Genomic DNA, 7,048 nt, shown 5'->3' with positions numbered 1-7,048 from the left:
GATTTTTCAAGAGAAAATGTAGGGTTTGATGAGTGAATGAAAATGGGAAACTAAGGGGAAAAATCGGGGAGAGAGAAAGGAGAACTAAGGGGTGCGTCTTGGGGTAAAGGGGGGGCGCATTTAAGCACCTGGCAGCTGCGGCTGGTGCGTGCGCACCAGCTGGAGCGTGCTAGGGGGAGATTTTCGCATGAAATCCCTGACCCCTGTGGTGCGCACGCGCAGGTAGGGGGTCTGCGCGCACCACATTCAGCTCAGGGAGGGCTGAATTTCTCGACCAAATGCTAAAAATTTGCTGACCCCTGTGGTGCGCACGCGCAGGTAGGGGGTGCGCGCGCACCACATTCAGCTCGGGGAGGGCTGAATTTCTCGACAAAATGCTAAAAATTTGCTGACCCCTGTGGTACGCGCGAGCAGGTAGGGGGTGCCCGCGCACCATAGGATGATCGAACTTTGTTCAAATTCCGGCAAGATTTTAGCAAAAGGCTAGGGAAGAGAAATAAAAATACCCTTGAATATGCTTTCGTGTTTGCATTCTCACCGGCGCTATCGAGTGTCATGATCAAGTACTCAAAAATTTCACAAAAAATAATCCAAAATTTACTTGAACGTGAATATAAAAATCAATGAAAATGCAAACACGATAACATATTTCTCAAACGAACTCCTTCACCTAAGCTTAACCAAACCTCATGAAATCTTGAAGTAACACCAAAATTGTTGGAAATTTTTCTTCGATCCAATCTCATGGTACCTAAAGTCAAGAGAACAAACAAAAATAAAGAGAAATAAGAAAAGTTCTCAAGGGTAAAAGAAATATAGAAAATCGTAAAATTAAAAGAAATATGTTAGAAAACCGGGTTGCCTACCGGGTAGCGCTTGTTTAACGTCATAGCTCGACGTCCTCCACCAATTAAGGTGGTTGTCGGAGAAGCAATGAGTGAACAAGGCCAACAAAAGCACCGTCAAAATACTTCTTGAGACAATGGCCATTGACCTTAAACGGAGAAGAAGAATCAATCATTGAGACCTCTACAACACCACTTGGAAAAACATTCTTGACCAAATAGGGACCACTTCATCTTGACATGAGCTTTCCGGGAAACAACTTCATTTTTGAATTGTAGAGAAGAGCCTTATCGCCAACACAAAAATCTTTCTTCTCAATAAGCTTGTCATGTGTTTCCTTGGAACGAGCCTTGTACACACTAGCACAATCATAAGCATCAAGCCGAAGCTTCTCTAGCTCATGAAGATCTAACCACCTTTTCTCCCCTGCACTTGCCAAGTCAAAATTTATCTTCTTGATTTCCCACAAAGCACGGTGTTCAATTTCAACCGGGAGATGGCATGACTTGCCATAGACTAGGCGGTATGGAGTGGTACCTATGGAGGTCTTGAAAGCCGTTCGATAGGCCCAAAGAGCATCATCCAACTTTTCCGACCAATCCTTTTGATTTCTCGCAACCGTCTTTTCAAGGATGAGCTTGATTTGACGATTAGAGACTTCCACTTGACCGCTCGATTGGGGATGATATGGAAGGCCAAATCTTTGATGGACTTCATGCTTCCTCAACATCTTTTGAAAGGCATAGTGAATAAAATGAGAACCGTTGTCGCTTATCACCGCCCTTGGTACCCCAAATCTTGGAAAGATTATTTTCTTAAATAACTTCATAACCACCTTATGGTCGTTAGTTGGGGAGGCAATGGCCTCGACCCACTTAGACACGTAGTCGACCGCCACAAGGATATATTAATTTTCGAAAGATGAGGGAAATGGCCCCATAAAATCAATACCCCATACATCAAACACCTCCAACTCGAGTATGGGTTGTTGAGGCATTTCATTTCTCTTGGAGATGCTCCCAACTCTTTGACATCGGTCACATGTCTTTACAAAGCCCCATGAGTCCTTAAAGAGATGTGGCCACCATAGACCGCATTGAAGGACCTTAGTGGCGGTCTTAGAGACACCCATATGGCCCCCGCTTGGATCCAAATGGCACATTTTCAAAACACTAGGCACCTCTTTGTTTGGCACACAACGTCTAAGTAAGCCATCGACCCCTCGCTTGTATAAGATGGGATCATCCCACACATAATGCCTTGCCTCTCTCTTGAGCTTCTTTCTTTGGTTCTTAGAAAAGGAAGGAGGAAACTCCCCACATGCAAGAAAGTTCACTAAATCGGCAAACCATGGGAGCTCCTTTGCTTCAATAGCATACAAGAAGTCATCAAGCATCCTATCCTAAATTGGAGAACCATTATCATGAGTTTGAGAATCTTCTAAACGAGAAAGATGGCCCGCCACAACATTTTCCGCTCCTCTCTTATCCCTAATCTCAATGTCAAAGGTTTGGAGCTCAAGAACCCATCGGATCAACCTTGGATTGGACTCTTTCTTGGAAAAAATATACTTGAGAGCCGCATGATCCGTGAAGATAATGGTCTTGGAACCCAATAGATAACAACGGAACTTCTCAAAAGCATGAACTATAGCCAAGAATTCCTTCTCCGTTGTAGTGTAATTCCGTTGAGCTCCATTTAGAGTCTTGGACATATAATAGATCACATGAAGTTTCTTGTCCACTCTTTGACCCAAGACACCTCCTATTGCCGAATCACTTGCATCACACATCAACTCAAATGGTAAATCCCATCTTGGAGCTTGAACAATAGGAGTAGAGATTAGAGCTTTTTTCAACTTATTGAACGCCTCCAAACACTTATCATCAAATACAAACTCGGCATCTTTTTGAAGAAGATCATTGAGGGGTTTTGCTATGAGCGAGAAATCCTTGATGAATCTTTTATAAAACCCGGCATGCCCTAAGAAATATCTCACTCCCTTTACATTCACCGGAGGTGAAAGCTTTTCAATGACTTCAATTTTAGATTTATCCACCTCTATCCCCTTATGAGAGATCTTGTGGCCAAGGACTATGCCTTCCTCCACCATGAAGTGACATTTCTCCCACTTCAAGACCAAGTTCACCTTCTCACACCTTGCAAGACATTTTCCAAGGTTTTCAAGGCATGCCTCAAATGAAACACCTCCTACGGAGAAGTCATCCATAAAAACCTCCATCTCCTCTTCCAACATATCTCAAAATATACTCATCATGCATCTTTGAAATGTCGCGGGAGCATTGCAAAGCCCGAACGGCATTCTCCTATAAGCAAATGTACCATATGGACAAGTGAAGGTTGTTTTCTCTTGGTCATCCGGGTGGATAGGGATTTGGAAAAATCCCGAATAACCATCAAGAAAATAATAGAACTTGTGCCTTGTTAGTATCTCAAGAATTTGATCAATAAAAGGAAGGGGGAAATTATCTTTCTTTGTAGATGTGTTTAGACGTCTATAGTCTATACACATCCTCCATCCCGTGATCGTCCTCGTCGGAATGAGCTCACCTTTCTCATTCTCAACGACGGTCATACCTCCCTTCTTTGGGATAACGTGAACGGGAGAGACCCACCTAGAACTAGAAATGGGGAATATGATTCCCGCATCCAAAAGTTTGGTGATATCCTTCTTCACTACCTCTCCCATTTGGGGGTGTAGCTTTTGTTGCCTCTCAATAGAAGATAAAGCACCCTCCTCAAGAGTTATGTGATGTGTACATAAAGCGGGGCTTATACCTTTGAGGTCATCAATAGTATAACCCAAAGCACCTTGATGCTTTCTCAAAACATCACACAACTCTTGAGCTTGGCGTTCACTCAAAGAAGAGCTAACAATCACGGGAAAAGTGGAGTTGGGTCCCAAAAATTCATACCTAAGGTGTGACGAAGAGGTTTAAGCTCAACCATTGGAACACCTTTACCTTCCTTCGATGTTGCCACTTGCAACGCTTCTTAGCTAGAAATGCTCAAACACATTTTCTCTTCAACATCCTCAATGCCTCCATTTAGCACATCTTCATACCAAGCCATTTCCTTGCTAGGAGTACCTATCTTTTCCTTGTTCAACAAAACATTCTCAACAGCATCGTTAGAAGTGAGCAATTGCTCACGCATAGAAGACACAACATGATCAAGAGAATCAATCAACATGCAATTTTCTAAAGAAGAACTTGGATACTTCATACTATCATTCAAGTCAAATTTTATCACCTCATCCCCTACTTTGAGTGAAATTTTAGCACTTTTCACATCTATCAAAACACCCGGAGTAGCAAGGAATGGTCTCCGTAGAATGATAGGAATATTAGCATCTTCGTCCATCTCAAGCACCACAAAATCCACCGGAATAACAAACTTTCCTACTCTCAAAGGAACATCCTCTACCTTACCCTTAGGAATCTTAATTGACCTATCGGGCAATTGCAAGGTGATGTTGAAAGGCAAAAGTTCCCCTACTTCAAGTCTTTGATAGACCGAATATGGAATTAGGCTAACACTAGCTCCTAAGTCACATAAGGCATTATCAATTTGAATCTTGTTAATGGCATAAGGGATAGAGAAGTTTCCGGGATCTTTGAGCTTAGGTGGCATCTTGTTCATTATGATTGCACTACAATTCTCGGTCAAGTTCACCGTCTCTACAACATCACAAGTCCTCCTACCACTCAAAATGTCTTTGAGGAATTTTGCGTAGTTGGGCATTTGGGTGACAACTTCTGTAAATGGTAGAGTAAGGTGAAATTGCTTGAGCATGTCAATGAATCTTCCAAATTGTTCATCTAACTTGTGTCTCATGAATTTTGTGGATAAGGAAGCTTAGGTTTCACAATTTCTTTCTCCACTCTCACCTCACTAGGATTCTCAATCTCAACCTCACTCAAAGATGCACCGTCTCCCTCAAAGATGCACCGTCTCCCTCATCTTCAACCAAAACCTCTTTTGTACCTTCTTTGGTCTCACTCTTCCTAGGAAAACTCTCCTCAAGAACCTTACCACTCCTTGTGACAATAGCACTGACCAGTCTCTTGGGATCTAGGCCTTGGGAAAGTAAAGAAGAAGGACTTAACATGGTCTTTCAAAGCATTAGCAAGTTGAGAAATTTGGTTTTCAAGCATCTTATTATGAGTCATCATTTCATTAAATTTCTTGTCACATACGGCCATGTAAGTATTCAACAACTTTGTTTGATTTTCAATGATTTCCTCTAAATTAGTCCTAGAGGAAGAGGATTGTGAATAGGAATTATCACCTTGAGTCTTTGGAGCGAATTCGGGTGGAGGGCCTCGTTGAACATTGTTTTGAAAATTGCCCCTACCTTGATTGTTCCAATTACCCCTATTTTGATTTTTACCATAACCATGATTATGGTTACCACTACCTTGATTATGATTTCCATGACCTTGGTTTTGATTACCATAATTTTGGTTTTGATTTTGGCTACTATAACCTTGATTATTATAGTTATCTCGAGAACCTTGGTTCCCTTGGTTCCTATAACCACCACCTCGGTTATAGTTGTCAAAATTACCTTTGTTTTGGTAATTCCTATTCCATTGACCCCTTTGATTATCAAACCTTTGCACATTATTATTATTAGACACATAGTTCACATGCTCACTCTCACTATTATCAAAATCATCATTACTATCTGGAAAAGCATGTGGGAAATTACAAGCATCATGATCATACGAACCACACACATCACAAAACAAACAACCACTAGGCATGTTACTAGAAGAAGGAGGGGGATGAGAGTTAGAAGATGTACCTTTCCCCTTAAATTGGGAGGGAGGATTTGAAGCTTGGGAAGAAGAACTTTCCAATTTTTCCCGGATTGCAATCATTTCCTTCCCCAAGTTTGTCATTTGTGAGGAGAGATTGTTGATTACATTTAGATGATCAACCGAGTACACCGAAGAGCTACTCTTGCTAGTTGAATCCCTCTCACCATCTTGCCAATCTCTATAGTACCTCACCATGTCCTCAATGATGTCTACCACTTCTTCCTCCGTCCTATTCAAGATGGGACCTCCGGCTCCCCTATCAAGGCATGACTTGCCTTGGGGACTTAGGCCTCCATAGAAAATTTGAATAATTTGATAGGTTGGAATTCCGTGGTGAGGACACTCCCTTTGATACTCTTTATATCTCTCCCACGCTTCATAGAGGCTCTCACTTGGCTTTTGTTTGAAACCTTGAATCAAAGCTCTAGCCTCCGCCGTTTTGTGGATAGAAACGGGATAGAAATTCCTTGGTAACCTCGTCCCATGTCCTTAGAGAATTCGGCTTAACCTCCTTGTCTAGCCATTCCAAAGCACGCCCTATGAGAGAAAAGGGAAAGAGCTTGAGGCGGATGAATTCTTGGGAAACTCCGTTCACCTTGATAGTATTGCAATATTTTTCGAATTCCTTGAGATGGTTTAGTGGGCTTTCATGCTTGGCCCCACTAAATTGTCGCCTCTCTATCAAAATGATCATTGCCAGCCTTATTTCAAAATCATTTGCCGGTGTTGTAGGTGGAGCAATCCCACTCTCAAATCTATATGCACCGGGAATCCCCAATTCCTTCAATGCCATTCTCGGATTTTCTCCCATTCTTGATTGTTCTTCTAATTGTGGTTCTTCCTCACTTGAAATGCTAGGGCTCAAAGATCGTTTAGCACCCCTCAACCTTGCAATAGTTCTCTCAATTTCCGGATCAAATGGCACTAGTGAATGACCACGTGCTCTATGCATAAAATCTCAAAAGAAATGGTTAGTAGCACGGCTACAAGTGTAGCCTAAAGGAAATCTTTTTGTATTTTCAACTAAAGGTGAAATAAACTCAACAACTATAACAAAGCACCAATATCACTCCCCGGCAACGGCGTCATTTTTTACAAGAGGAAAATGTAGGTCGTTATCTACCTCTCCCTAGAGCCAAACCTAATTTGTAAACACTCGACCAACCTAATACAAGTAATATGGTAAGTCAAGGGTCGAACCCAAAGGAATGAGTAGGAACGATGCTATAGCCTATGTCAAGCTAATTCGAAGAATATAAATGGTTGTGGTTGGTAACTAAAGTGTCAAGAAGCTAGAAAAATCGAAGAATTCAATATGCTAAACAATAGGGATATAGGTTCCACATGCAAGCTCA

At 41.9% G+C, this 7,048-nt stretch overlaps 1 non-coding gene across 1 annotated transcript; it reads left to right on the top strand.

The window, feature by feature from the left end:
* The first annotated feature begins 6,018 nt into the window (after positions 1 to 6,018).
* Positions 6,019 to 6,124, top strand: LOC145580393 (small nucleolar RNA R71). The gene has a single exon (XR_014099448.1). It is a non-coding gene; the product is annotated as a small nucleolar RNA R71 (small nucleolar RNA).
* The last annotated feature ends 924 nt before the right edge of the window (positions 6,125 to 7,048 follow it).

The sequence above is a fragment of the Chenopodium album genome, chromosome 14 (assembly GCF_948465745.1).
Source record: "Chenopodium album chromosome 14, dcCheAlbu1.1, whole genome shotgun sequence".
Classification (NCBI taxonomy): Eukaryota; Viridiplantae; Streptophyta; class Magnoliopsida; order Caryophyllales; family Amaranthaceae; genus Chenopodium; species Chenopodium album.
Note: the sequence above shows the minus strand (reverse complement) of the source record. Positions and strands in the feature narration are given on the sequence as shown.